The following is a 14,573-nucleotide window of genomic DNA, read 5'->3' as shown; positions in this document are numbered from 1 at the left end:
GATACAGGGGCTGCCTTCTCTGTTTTTCCTTTCCCACCCGGACCCTTAAACTCCCTGACTAAAACAATGATGGGGGTAGATGGAAAACCCCCAAACTGAAATTTGACTAAGCCCCTCCATATAAGGTGGGCAATTGGCAAGGGACCCTCATATATCCTCAGTTGCTCCGTTCCTCTACTGGGGAGAGACCTCCTTTGCCACCTGCAGACCAGAGTGACTTGGGGAAAGCTAGAAACCAATAACTTAGTAGTACCTGTGTGAACATTTGCAGTCAGACACAGGAAAGAACACCTGCCATTTCTCAGATAAAGTCAATCCCCAGGTATGATATGTCTCCAGCCTGGTACTAGCTATAAATGTCTCACCAGTAAATATCCTCCTGAAGCCAAATGCTCCCTGCCCCTGGAAAAGACCCTTTGAAATCAGAAGCTCTTGAGGGCCTTAGACCACTAGTTAACAAATACTGGGATGTCAGAATCCTAATCACCTATGAGTCTCTTGAAACACCTGTCCTGACTGTTAAAACCAAAAGATCTTATCATCATCCAGGATCTAAGAGTGGTCAGTGAGACCGTGGTTCCCACCTACGTCACAGTCCCAAACCCATATACCCTCCTAACACAAGTCTTGGGAACCACTAAGTAATTTTCAGTCCTGGACTTAAGGATGCTTTCTTTTGTGTTCCCCTCCATCCTGAGTCCCAAAAGATTCTGCCTTTGAGTGGTGAGACCCGGAAACAAAGTAAGCCATACAGCAGGGTTTCAGAGACAGCCCCCATATATCTGGGGCTTCCCTGGGGAGAGAACTAAGAGAATTAACCATAACAAACAGTAGCCTAATACAATATGTAGGTGATTTGCTCATAGCAAGCCCAGACTTTACTAGCTCTTTAATGGATACTAATAAAACGTTACATTTTCTTTATGAAAAGGGATAGCGACTGTCCCGCTAAGAACACTCATATAAGCTTAACCTAAGTAAAATACCTTGGGTTCAGAAGGAAAAAGGATGTTACAGAAGGAAAAAGAATGTCCACCCTCAGAGGAACTCCTTTATCTTGAATAACCACGGCCCCAAACTACGAAACAGTTTTGGGGGATAACTAGAGTTTGCCAGATCTGGACTCCTGGTTATGGAAATCTAGCCCAACTCCTATATGAAGAATTAAACAAGAAGAAGGGCCACTTGATTGGGATGAGACCTGTAAGGTGGCCTTTAACACTCTGAAAGAGGCCATCACTTGGCCCCCGCTTTAGACCTCTCAAATCCAGAAAAGTCTTTTAGGCTGTAGGTCTCTGAACAGGTGGGACCCACTCAGGATGTTGGGACAAATGAAGAGGGCTATATTACAGCCTGTGGCCTATCCTTTGAAACAATTAGATGAGGTAGTCAAAGGCTGGCCCGCTTGCCTCCGGGAGTAGTAGCCACACTTTTATGGCTAAAAAAAACCTCTAAATGGTCCACAGTGGATGGTGGAGTGCACATGCTCCACCAGGTACAAGCAGTATCAGAGACTAAAGGGGATAGATGGATGACGTGGTAGAGGGGAATTACCCAATACAGACCCCTCTCCTTAACACCCCAGCAATAAAACTAAAGGTCTGTCAGACTTTAAATCCAGCCTCCTTAATATCAGATCCCCATATTCCCCCATAGACCACCAATGCATGCAAGTTGTAGATGAATTTTACTCTTCTTATCCTGACCTACCTGTGACACCTGTAACTGACCCAGAGAAGTACGGCACAAGGATGCCAGCAGCTTCGGGGAACAGGAGGGAGGAAACTGGGATATCCACAGAGAGCCCAGAATAAACCAGGGAGAGTGGGTCTCTTGCCTCAGGCACCTCAGCCCAGCAGGTTAAACTTTTCCCTCTGACAAGGGCTCCAGAACTAGAGAAGGGAAGGAGGATTAACATCTGCATAGATGTAAATATACTTTCCTCATCCTGCACGCCCATGCAGCATCTGGAACTAAAGAGGGATGCTCAGAGCCCAAAGTTCTCCTATTAAACACACAGAAAAGCTCATTCTCAGGCTCCTTGAGGTAGTCAATTTTCTTGCTAAATTAGCAACAAAAGGGAGAAAAAAAGGAGACCCAGGGGAATAGGGAAGCAGGTCAGGAGGCCAAAAGACCTGCCAGGGCAGATCTCCCACCCAACACTGCTATCTTCCCCCTTTTTTCCCCAGAAGAACATTCCCAATATGCTAAGCAGACTTGGGAGATCAGGTCACATAAGTGGTTGCCGACTGACCAGGTTCAAATAATACTATCCCCTCCCACTACAAAGTCTAGAAAATTTTTAACTCCTTACATGAAATACCCATTTTGGAAGAGACAACCTGGAAACTTTACTTAAGCCCATTTCTCTACCATCCCCATAGTTGGCTATGGTTACTAGGCAAATCACACAGAGTTGTGATACCTATCTAAGAAATAATCCAAAACCCAGACCTCTGCCACCTCCCCTAATGAAACCTGTCTAATATCAGGGGTCACTCAGGAAAAGACTGGCAGGTGGATTTTATAGCTATGCTGGAATTGCAAGGGTATTATTTACTAGTTTTTGTTGATATTTACAGGATGGATTGAAGCATTCCCTAGTCGAACAGAGTTACAGAAGTCTGTAAAGCTTTATTAAAGAGACAGCGCCTAGGTTTGGGCTGCCCTGGAGTGACAAAGGGACCTTATTTACAGTCATGATATCCCAAAACTTGGCCTCATGCTTAGGAACTAAACATCACCTTCACTCCTCGGAACATGAGCCCCTAGGTCGGTTGGTGTCCAATATACTACTGGGGAGAAACAGCTCCAGAAAGAATGAAGAGGCTGGGATAAAGCAGAAAAGTCTCAATGGTGGAAATGTCAAACGGTGAAAGTAAAGTCTGATGCTGTAAAGTAAAGAACAACACTACATAGGAACCTGGAATATTAGATCCATGCAGCAAGGTAAACTGGACATGGTCAAACAGGAGATGGCAAGAGTGAATATCAACATCTTAGGAATCAGTGAACGAACATGGGCAGGAATGGGCAAATTTAATTCAGACAACCTCTTTACCTAGTACCGTGGACAAGATTCCCTCAGAAAAATGGAGTAGCCCTCATAGTCAACCAACACTCATAATCAACAAAAGAGTCCAAAATGCAAACTTGGATGCAATCTCAAACACAACAGAATAATTTTGGTTCATTTCCAATGCAAACCGTTCAACATCACAGCAATTCAAGTCTATGCCCCAACCATTAAAGCTGAAGAAGCTGAAGTTGAATGGTGCTATGAAGACCTAGAAGACCTTCTAGAACTATCATCAAAAGAAGATGTCCTTTTCATCATAAGGGGCAAGAATGCAAAAGTAGGAATTCAAAAGATAACCCAGGTATCTAGAGCAAAGTTTGACCTTGGAGTACAAAATGAAGCAGGGCAAAGGCTAACAGAGTTTTGCAAAGAGAATGCACTGGTCACAGCAAACACCCTCTTCCAACAACACAAGAAACAACTCTACATATGGACATCACCAAATGGTCAATATAGAAATCAGACTGATTAAAATTTTGCAGTCAAATATGGCTAAACTCTCCACAGTAGGCAAAAACAAAATCTTGAGCTGAGTGTCTCAGATCATCACCTCCTTATTGCAAAATTCATGCACTCTTTTCAAATGTCAGCGAGAGTATGCTCTAAATCCTTCAAGCTAGGCTTCAACAGTATGTGAACTCAGAACTTCCAGTTGTACAAGCTGGATTTAGAAAAGGCAAAGGAACCAGAGATCCAATTACCAACATACACTGCAACATAGAAAAAGCAAGGGAATTCCAAAAAGCATTGGCTTCATTGACTATGCTAAAGCCTTTGACTGTGTAGATCACAACCAACTGTGGAAAATTCTTAGAGACAGGAATACCAGACCACTATGCCTGTCTCCTGAGAAACCTGTATGCAGGTCAAGAAGCAACATTTAAAACTGGACATGGAACAACGGACTGGTTCAAAATTCAGAAAGGAATGCATTAAGGTTGTATACTGTCACCCTGCTTTTTAACTTACATGCAGATTACATCATGCGAAAGGCCAGGCTAGATGACTCATAAACTGGAATCAAGACTGCTGGAAGAAATATTAATAACCTCTGATATGCAGAGATACCACTTTAGTGGCAGAAAGACAAAAGAAACTAAAGAACCTCTGATGAAGGTGAAAGAGGTGAGTGAAAAACTTGGCTTAAACGCAACATTTGAAAAACTAAGATCTGGCATTTGGTCCCATCACTTCATGGCAAATAGATGGGGAAAAAATGGAAACAGTGGCAGACTATTTTATTGGGCTCCAAAATCACTGTGGATAGTGACTGCAGCCATGAAATTAAAAGATGCTTGCTCCTTGGAAGAAAAACTATGACAAACCTAGACAGTGTATTAAAAAACAAAGACATGCATTTGCCAACAAGAGTCCGTATAATCAAAGCTATGGTTTTTCCAATAGTTATGTATGGATGTGAGAGTTGGACCATAAAGAAGGCTGAGCACCAAAGAATTAATGCTTTTGAACTGTGGTGCTGAAGAAGACTCTTGAGAGTCCTTTGGACTGCAAGTAGGTCAAACCAGTTAATCCTGAAGGAGATCAACCCTGAATATTCATTGGAAGGACTGATGCTGAAGCTTCAATACTCTGGCCACCTGATGCAAAGAACTGACTCACTGGAAAAGACCCTTATGCTGGGAATGATTGAGGGCATGGAGAAAAGGGGGCAACACAGGATAAGATGGTTGGATGGCACCATTGACTCAATGGACATGAATTTAAGCAAACTCTGGGAAATAGAGAAGGGCAGGGAAGCCTGGCATGTTACAGTTCATGGGGTGGCAAAGAGTCAGCGGACATGAGTGAATGACTGAACAGCAATAACAACATCCTGGTGACCCCAAACTTTAGGGAAGGTAGAGCAGGCCAATCAGATTCTTAAAAGAGCCCTAGCTAAACTATGTCTAGGGCCACTCTTCCAGATGTATGCTACCACTCCATGCACGCATCTTGGTCATGGCATAGCCTTTCAGATAAAAGGGGAAAATAGCTTTATGCCCTGGTGCCAGCAACACCTGGCTATATTTACCCCCACAGTGACATCTGTAATGCCGCCTGAATCCTTAATTTCTCTCTTGACCAACAGCCCTTGAGTGGTGTGCCCTATTTTCAAAGAAACAGGAGTGTCTCCAATAGGAGAGTCTGTGGAAGACCTGGACAGTTCACAATGAAGAGTAACCTTCAGCAGTGGAACTGACAGGAAAAACCAGGATCCAGCAAATTATTCTGCAGTAATATGGTTTAGCCCAAAGCCTAGAAATTAGAAGTTTAAAAAAAAAAAAAAGACACACTATACCTATCCCCAGGTTTGAGGCCCTCCTCTGATGCCATCATCCAGTCTTAAAAATCCATGTTCTGTTCGGGACAACCAAAATATCACACCCAATCACCCTGATTTCTAAATCAAATGGGCACCTTTGACTGTTTGTTGTTACTCCCTTGTAGGGGTCCTCATCCCTGAGAACTGAGCCCTATGGCGGCAATCCACATGTAACGCTCTCCACTTTGAGGACACACACCAAGATGCCTCTCAGCACTTGAGTCCCTTTCCAAACATTCTTATTGCTCCTGGCTTTAGGGCAAGCAGGGTGACAATTTCCACCCAGATACTGAAGGTCTGCCCCGTTCCACTATGCTGTGTTCCACTTGTAAGAGAGAAGTTCTATCCCCATTTGGCAAATCCACTTTGTCACCCAGCTTGAACCCCGTCATGGTGTCTGCATCATGTGCAGGAATAGAGCTTACTTACCTCGTCCCCCTCTTTGGTCAGGGACCTGCTCTCTAGGGTAAGTCACACTTCACACAGATCAGGCCTGGAGTAATGCCTCAGTCAGTGTATCACCACCAGAGGAAATATTGCATAGTGGTGCTTACCCTCTGGCTTCTGGCCCTGGGATTAACCTCAAGGTTTGGCAGGAGCTGCCACCGAAGGGACCTCTCTACATAAGTTTCAGTAACTTTCTAGTGACACTGCTGTAACCACAAAAAAGATTGCAAGGACCCTCTGATGGATGCAATCTCAAGAAGATTACTTAGCCACTATGATCCTATAAAATCACCAGGCCCTATACTGACCTCAGGACAGGAGAGCACCGGTCTATCTGAAGGGAGAATGTTGTTTTTTTATTATAACCAGTCTGGGGCAGGTCCAAGAAGATGCTAAGGGGCTCTTAGGACAGGCCACCAAAAAACCGAGATTTGCTCATGACAGGCACTTGGCACTTTCTCTCCTTCCTCCCTTGGCTCCTGCTACTTCTGGGTATCTTGTTAGGCCTCCGGTTTGGGCCCTGTCTGTTTCAACTGCTCACAAAGTTTAGTAGGCCCCAAAAGCTTCAGACTAAACTGTTGTTACTAAAGCATGGCTTCCCTGGTAGCTTGGCGGTAAAGAATCTGCCTGCTAATGCAAGAGAAGTGGGTTCAATCCCTGGGTTGGAAAGATTCCTTGGAGGGGGAAACAGAAATCCACTCCAGTATTCTTATCTGGAAAATTCCATGGTTAGAGGAACCTGGTAGGCTACAGACCATGGGGTCCCAAGAGCATCAGACACAACAGTCACTAAACAAGAATGGAAGCCAATTTCAGACACAGAATATCTTTATTTACATCAGGTAGAGAGATCCTGGCTACTCTACTAGCCAGGACAGTGCCCACTCTAAACAAGAAGTAGCTACAGACGAGACCTCCTTATGGGAGGTTCCTATAAGGAACATGGAAATGACAAACTACCACCAGTCAAAAGCATTAAGGAGGAGCCAAAAAAAGGGAGGCGGCACCAGCTCATAAAATATGCTGACAACCTCCCAGAAACCTTTCCACCGGAACCCATCTTGGCTAAGTCATGCGCATGACACCAGGAAGCACCCAAACATGGCAAAAGTAAGATGAGTGGCCAGAGACCACCTGGAAACTAATCCCATCACCATAAAGCCTGAGACTAAAGGCCACATGGCAGAGCCCTCCTGGGCTCCCTTACCCCACTGCTCTCCACCTGGGCTCCCTTACCCCACTGCTCTCCACCTGGGCATCCCTTCCCAATCAAGTCCTCTGCTTTGTCAGTAAGTGTGTCTCCTCAGACATTTCTGAGTGTTAGACAAGAGCTCACTCGTGGGTCCTAGAAGGGAGCTCCCTTCCAGGAACATAAGCTCTGAGTGCTCAGACACATGGATGTGTTCTTGCAGATGCTGTTGGAAACCAACCCTCCGTCCTTCCTCTTTTTGGTTTCTATATTCTCAGCTGTGTTTGGGCAGTAACATGCTCAGGGAAAGCGGAACTCTCACCCACCCACAGATTCAGGAAAAGAAACATGACTGATCAAAGACACGTAAGCTAAGAGTTACCCCTTTGCTAAGGAGTAAACATGATCTAGTGCTCGCAAATAAGATGCAAGAGAAATTGTCCTGGGTTTCTCCTGAGCAGGACTTTTCTCCCTGATATAAAGAGTGAGAAATCTTTTCTTCTTACTTTGGGTGAACTGCATAGCAAGTGACACTTAGAGCTGAAGCAGCCCTCCTACAACCAGGAAGCATCAAACTAAATGATGAAAACTCACTACTGAAGATGGTAGAGTGGAGAGGTAAATAAAGAGTCCAAGTTCTTAATGATACTATGTGACTGTACCTCACTTAGAACCACCTACTTCCAGATTACTTTGTATATGTATAAGATTTCTTTTTCTTACTAAGCCAGTGCTAGTTAATTATTATTGTACTTGCAACTGCAAGTATTCTAATGATGATTCATCATAACATGATGAGCAAAAACAGACTTAGGAAGAGGTTGAAGAAGTCATCAATACAAGAAAAGTACTATTTTTACATCTTTGCACACAGCCATGATTCCTCTTTCTACAACACAGCAGAAACACATTTCAGAGATTCCCTTGTTTTAAAATTACTGATGTATCTCTCTTCCCTATTAGACTGTTATCCCCTAGAAGGTGAAGGCTATGTTATATCTCTCTTGGAGTCCCCTCCAGCCCTAATGTAATGCTTTGCATGTGCTAACTCAGTAAGTGTTGAATTGAGTGAACTGAAGTTTGAAGTCTGTAGCTGAGTGATTTATGAAGAATGGGATAATGTGTGAGTTGAATGAGGTTCTCCAGAGAGATAAAAATGTCGGGAGGATTAAATATGTCTTCAAAAGCACTCTATAAAATGAATGTCAAGAGATCTTCTGAAATTGGTCTTTGTACCATCACCACGATCCCATCAACACTTGAATTATAAAGTTGAGGTGGAATAATCACACTAGAAAATCCTTGTAACTTTTCATTTGCTTCAGTGATAAACATTTATATTCCTCATTAGTTCACTAAAATGGTTATTTTATTTATTTGGAGTGTGATTCTTTTTTCAATGTTGCCTACTACTTTAAAGGACCATGTGAAACAAATGGCTGCCCCTCTATCTCTCTCACCTCAGCAACAGAAACATCACATCAGTTTGGCTCACTTTCCCAGCAAGGACAGTCATGTGCACTGATAATGGAGTTAAAAATAACTCTATTTGGAATTCAGGATGGGTAGGGGATGCATCAGCTTCCAAGACCACAGCCTTTCAGAACTGTCAACTGCCACGCAAATGACTTAACATAGCTGCAAAGCATTTCAATAGCAAATATCTTCCCTGCCTAGAAGGATTCAAGGGTAGAAGGAAATCCACTTACAGTGACATACACTCAAAGGGTGTCCTTTGTTAAATAACTCTCAGTTAACATTATTATTATTTAATTGCACATAGAGCTCTAAGGTGTCTTAGGAGGCTTTATAGTCATGTAGCCTTTGACTCTCAAGTCAGCGTCTGCACCATCCATCACAGATTATTAGCTATTCAATTTTTAAAGGTTGCCAGACATGGGGATTTCACTGACATTGAACAGAACCTGACCTGATTCTATTGTTAATCAGCAATAGAATAAAGTAGTTATTTCATCTCATCTGTTAAACTCTATGATACTGAAATAAACAGTGTATCTATCTGAAAAGTGTCAAGGAGACATGAGGAGTCATTTTAGACCAGCCTAAGAATAACAGTTTTAACCTTTTCACTAAAAAAAAAAAAAAAATTAATAGTCCATGCACAACAGATTCCTAGACTTTATTCACTTTTGGCCAGTTTTATTCTAAATCCTTAAGACTGACTCCAATCATAAGCCTGCCACCACCCATCCCGCTTACTTTTGGCAATTCTATCAACATGGACCACAGTCATTTTTCAGAAGACTCTACTGTCTTATTTTATACACCACTATCTGCAGTGTGCTGAAGTGTGGCTCCTTGCTTTTACTATAAGGTAAAGCCTATAATTCTCATGTCTCAGAAAACTAGTTTTCACTTTTATGTGGTCTTTTAACCAGATAAGGATAAATCTGAAAAAAAATAGGCAAGATCTGTGTACACAATGAAATCTACAAAATATTGCTGGGAGAAATTTAAATGATCTTTTAAAATATTCTTTATTTTAACTAGTTAAAAACCTCAATATTGTTAAGATGTTATTAACAGTTCCCTCCAAATAGATATACAGATTCAATGCCATCTTAATCAAAATCCAAGAAAAAAAATATGTTTTAGAAATTGACATGTGGATTCTAATATTTCTAAGGAAAATCAAAGGACAAAACATGTTTGAAAAAGAATAAAAAGTTGGAGGATTAATATTACTGGATGTTAAGACTTAAATTCTTAAATGACAGTAATTTCGGGAGTGTGTTATTGGTATCAGGACTGACAAAATAACAGTGAAAGAGAGCAGGGAATCCAGAAATAAATCCATATATATTTGGACAACTGATTTTTGACAAGATTCAGAGATAACTCAATAGAGAAAGAATTTTTTAAAATAACGAGGCAACAAATATAGTTCTATATGCAGATGATAAAGAAGATGAAGACAAAGAAGAAAAAATAGAGCTTCAATCCATAGTTCACATTGTTTCAAAAAAAATTAAACATTTAACAACTGTGGAAACTAAAACAATGAAATTTCTAGAGGGAAACAAAGGAGAAAAATATTTGCTACCTGAGTTTGGCAACGACTTCTTTGATGACATGAACATGACACTTAGATGAACACATACAAGGGAACACCTGCTTCTGCTGGGGTGGTCCTGGGAAAGAAAGGAAGGGAAGTGTTTGTGGGATAAAGGGAGAAAGGGCTTCAAGCCAAAAAAGAAAGCAGCACAAAGTGAGGATGAGTGAGAGGGTACTCATCTGGGTCAGACCAGAGTTTTGCAGAAGTTGCTGAGAGAGAAGACAGGAAAAGTTAGGGCCAGATTGTGAATTCTCAGCTAAAAGAGTGACTTTATCCTGTGGGCAGTGGGACCTACAGAAGGATCTTAGTCAGGTGAGTAACACGATCAACTGCATATTCTGAAGAGGGGACTTTGGCGGTGACAGGGTCAAATCCAGAATGTAAGGAAGAGACCAGTTAAGGGCAGTGTCCATGCTCCAGACAAGAGATGGCATGAGAGATGGTGAGGGAGTAAGCCAAGTCATTAACTGTGATCAAGCAGAGTTCACAGTCCACCACACACACTGAAGGCAGAATGGAAGATTCACTGGATGTAAGAATAATGGGTTAGAGGAGGGGAGCACTGCTGAGCAAGTAAAGAGAATACTAAGGCGTTTCATTTATTTGTTTTGGTTTTTTGGTAACTATATGAATGGAGATGTGAACGTGTGCTAAGTCGCTTCAGTCACGTCTGACTCTTTGCAACCCTATGGACTGTAGCCTGCCAGGCTCCTCTGTCCACGGGATTCTCCATGCAGGAATATGGAGTGGGCTGCCATGCCTTCTCCAGGGGATCTTCCAGACCCAGGGATACTGTTTATTAATTCAGGAAAAATAATAGAGTAGGAAGTACTTTGTTACTGAGTTTTGGGAGAATTTTAAACCCTTTGAGAATTGTTGAGTCAAATAAGGTATAATAGCACCAGGCTTAACAGAAGCCTCTTGTTTTCTGGTTTCTGATACTACAGAATCAGTAGTGGTGACAGGGTCAAATCCAGAATGTAAGGAAGAGACCAGTTAAGGGCAGTTTCCAGGCTCCAGACAAGAGATGGCGAGGGAGTAAGCCAGGTCATTAACTGTGATGAAGCAGAGTTCACAGTCCACCACACACATTGAAGGCAGAATGGAAGATTGACTGGATGTGAAGAATAATGGGTTAGAGGAGGGGAGCACCTGCTGAGCAAGTAAAGAGAATATTAAGGTGTTTCATTTGTTTGTTTTGTTTTTTTGGTAACTATATGATTATATGCATATAATCATATATAATTAAGAAAACTTAATTATATCAAAGTCAACAAAGTCTAGTGTAAAGGAAGCCCAGTGGAGGAAAGCCACTCCAAAGGAAGAATCACTTAAGGCACCACAGAGAGCCCAAAGGGCAAAACTCAGACTGGAAGAAGTTTACAATTCATCTGTCTGGTCAAGGACTCATTCAGAATAATCACTGTGTCATGGACAGGGATTTATTTTATAGTCACTCTATTTGGGGGAAGGTTTTTTGGAAGCATTTTCACGCTGGATCCCTTTTCACCTTTGATACTTGTTAACCCATTGTGGTATTGCTGGATCAACAACTGCCTTGTGGCAACTTGGCTCAAACTAACTGTGGCATTGCTGGAGGTAATGCATTTGTCAAATGCATCACCTGTTATAATCACTTTTTTATAATAGGTAATGCATGTGTTCCTGGAGAAAGACGTTTTATCATCATGAATCACTGGGCAAAAGAGGATAATTCCTGTGAAATTATCTGATGAGATATAGCTATTTCAGATTAGAGAAAATCTACCTCAAAGCCAGTCTCAAATGCGTCCCTGGATTTGGTTGGGCCATGCAGGCTGGTGCCTATATCTTCATTCATAGCAAATGGAAGGATGACAAGAGTTATTTTAAGACATGATATATTATTTCTGTGATATTGGTGAACCACTTCAGCTCCTCATATTCCCAGAAGGGACTGATCTCTAGAAAACAGCATGGCTTGAAATAATAAATTTGTTGAAAAGAATGGACTTCAGAAATATGAATGTCTTAAATCGAAAAACTACAGCTTTACTTTTGTAGTAGACCATCTAAGAACCTGGATGCTGCCCATGTCATCAAGGTGACATACCCTCACAGCATTCCTCAGAGAGGCACCTCCTCCTCAGTGACTTTCTCAAGGAAATCCACTTCCACATCCACTGATACCCAATGGATACCCTCCCCGCAACCAAGGAGGACCTCCAGCTCTGATGCCAAAAATGGTAGGAGGCAAAAGAAGAGAAGCTGTGCTCCTTCTATTGAGGAGAAAAGACATTTAACTTTATGAGATACACTGCCATCCCACCTTGCAAGTCTGAGCCCAAGGTCCTTGTGGTCAAACTGTTCTCCTACTGTACTGGACCCTGCTCAGTCCTGCTAAGTACGTGCTCATCTATTTGTACAGTTTGTCCAGTGATATTTTATAATCATCGTCACCTCTGTGCTGTAGGAGAGAATATCTGGTGGACCAGAGGTCATCAGACCTTGCATGGTAACCTTGCATGTTACCATTTTTTAGACAAACAGCCACGTTTAAGTGTAAAGAAAAATGAGTAAGATTCTAAGGTTCACAGTGTAAAAGCTTAGGGATATTTTGGAAATGTTTTATACCTTTGTAAACTGAGATGCATTTTTGCACGACTATGTCAAATATCTCTCACTACTATTGTTGTTACAAATATTTTCTCTTAATTTAGTGGGAAAATATTACTATATACATGTTTTTTTTGTTTTTTTTTTTTTAACATCTGTGAATGTAATTTCAACACTGTAGCAGGGAGCAATCACTGTGAAGTAATACAGGCCAGAGTATTAGTAAACAATCATCAGGCTGTTAGCAGACACGGTACACACAAGACTGTTAAAGGCCCAATCATACTTCCCAACAACTTCCAGACAAGAGGCAGATGTGGGGCCCCTGTGCACCGGCCAGATCAAGTGCTGACACTTAACCATGGAGGTGAAGGCCCTTCCTCTCGACTCCTCTTGGCACTGTCCCCACATTCCTTTCTATGCCACTCAAACCCTTGCATTCTGCCTTAATACCAGAAATCAGAAACACTTTGTCTTTAAGCTGAACAAAATTTTGATAGGAAGCCCTTCATTGTTCATAAAATCTTTGCATCTAGCCTTGCACTGAGCTAGATGTCAGAAGACCACCTGGGTCATGAGGAAAATAAAACCTAGATGAGACACACACAGCAACCAGCGGCTCTCCACTCAGAAACCTTAGTTTGAATTTTTAAAGCTAGGAATTCATAGTTTAGTTCTTTGCTTTTGCATAATCCTGCCTGCTTAGTGCTACTTTCTTTATAGCCTGTTGCTTTCTTTACAGGTGTTGCTTTTTTGCATTAAAAACGGTATTTATCAAGCCACTCACCTTTTTAAAGGAAAGCATAGAAGAATGTTCTGGTACTGCCATCAGAAACTCTCTTTTGCAGCTGCATCTTGGTTGAAATATTTAAAATCTGCCACAAAAAAGGAAGGTCATTGTATTTTCTACACATGCCTGGGTGTCTAATTTCTGCCATAGAAACAGCAATAACAACATGCTTGCAGAATAGGCCCTATGGTTTAACGTATATTATTCTATTCTTACAGCCTTGACAAATTTTATTCTTAAAACCAAAGTGGAGCCCTTTTTTATGACAGTGGGAGATCTCTTAGTTCCAGACTTCTTTCATTAGTAAAATTGAAACCCACTTTTGACCAACAGTAATTTTTAGGCAAACAGCCATTTGAGGCGATGGAAAATCCAGCAAACCAAAAGCACCAGCTCCTTCTGAGGCAAAGAAACCTGTGGGCATTGTTTCCACTCCACTGGAGTCCTGCAACTAGTTTTCTTTTTTAATCATAATGGGAATGCAAGTCAGAGCAGCAGAAAATATGGGGAAGTAATTAGCTCTTAAGCAAACCTGTCAGCTTATTCCTACCATGAGCCAGTCTAAAATGCTGTTTCTTGTTTGTGCACTCTTGGCAAGAATACCTTCTCATTAATTACATCACATTTTTACTGAACAATGACTTCCACCCTACAGGTTCCTATGAGTCTCAGTGATAAAGAATCCACCTGCAATGCAAGAGATGTGGGTTTGATCCCTAAGTCTGGAAGATTCTCTGGGAAAGGAAATGGCAACCCACTCCAGTGTTCTTGCCTGGAGAATCCCATGGAGAGAGGAGCCTGGCAGGTTACAGTCCATGCAGTTGCAAAGAGTGGGCCATGACTGAAAACACATACACATGACTTCCACCCTGTAGAGTATACAGGTTTCACTGTGGGCTGGACTTCTCGTGCAGACTCTTCCAGAAAGTCCTGGTTCTGGCAGCACTCTGTTGGCACACCATTTTTACTGGAAGAATACTAACTAGTGCCCCTAGTGAAATGCACCCACCTATATATAACTCTTCCTCCAATGCTGTTTTTAATTCTGATGGGGGCTACCAAGTAGTTATTATG

General features: G+C 41.9%; 1 long non-coding RNA gene and 1 pseudogene across 1 annotated transcript in view; one reads left to right on the top strand and one right to left on the bottom strand.

The window, feature by feature from the left end:
- Window positions 1-13,595, bottom strand: part of LOC110126136 (uncharacterized) — a 120,178-nt gene extending 106,583 nt beyond the window's left edge. Inside the window, exon 1 of the long non-coding RNA XR_011490984.1 lies at window positions 13,497-13,595. This is a non-coding gene — a long non-coding RNA (uncharacterized lncRNA). The remainder of the gene's footprint in view (window positions 1-13,496) is intronic.
- On the top strand, window positions 11,925-12,709 carry LOC110136959 (lysocardiolipin acyltransferase 1 pseudogene; annotated as a pseudogene).
- Window positions 13,596-14,573: the final 978 nt, after the last annotated feature.

Source organism: Odocoileus virginianus, chromosome 13, assembly GCF_023699985.2.
Source record: "Odocoileus virginianus isolate 20LAN1187 ecotype Illinois chromosome 13, Ovbor_1.2, whole genome shotgun sequence".
Lineage (NCBI taxonomy): Eukaryota > Metazoa > Chordata > Mammalia > Artiodactyla > Cervidae > Odocoileus > Odocoileus virginianus.
The sequence above is the reverse complement of the archived record's forward strand: the minus strand, read 5'-3'. Positions and strand labels throughout refer to the sequence as shown.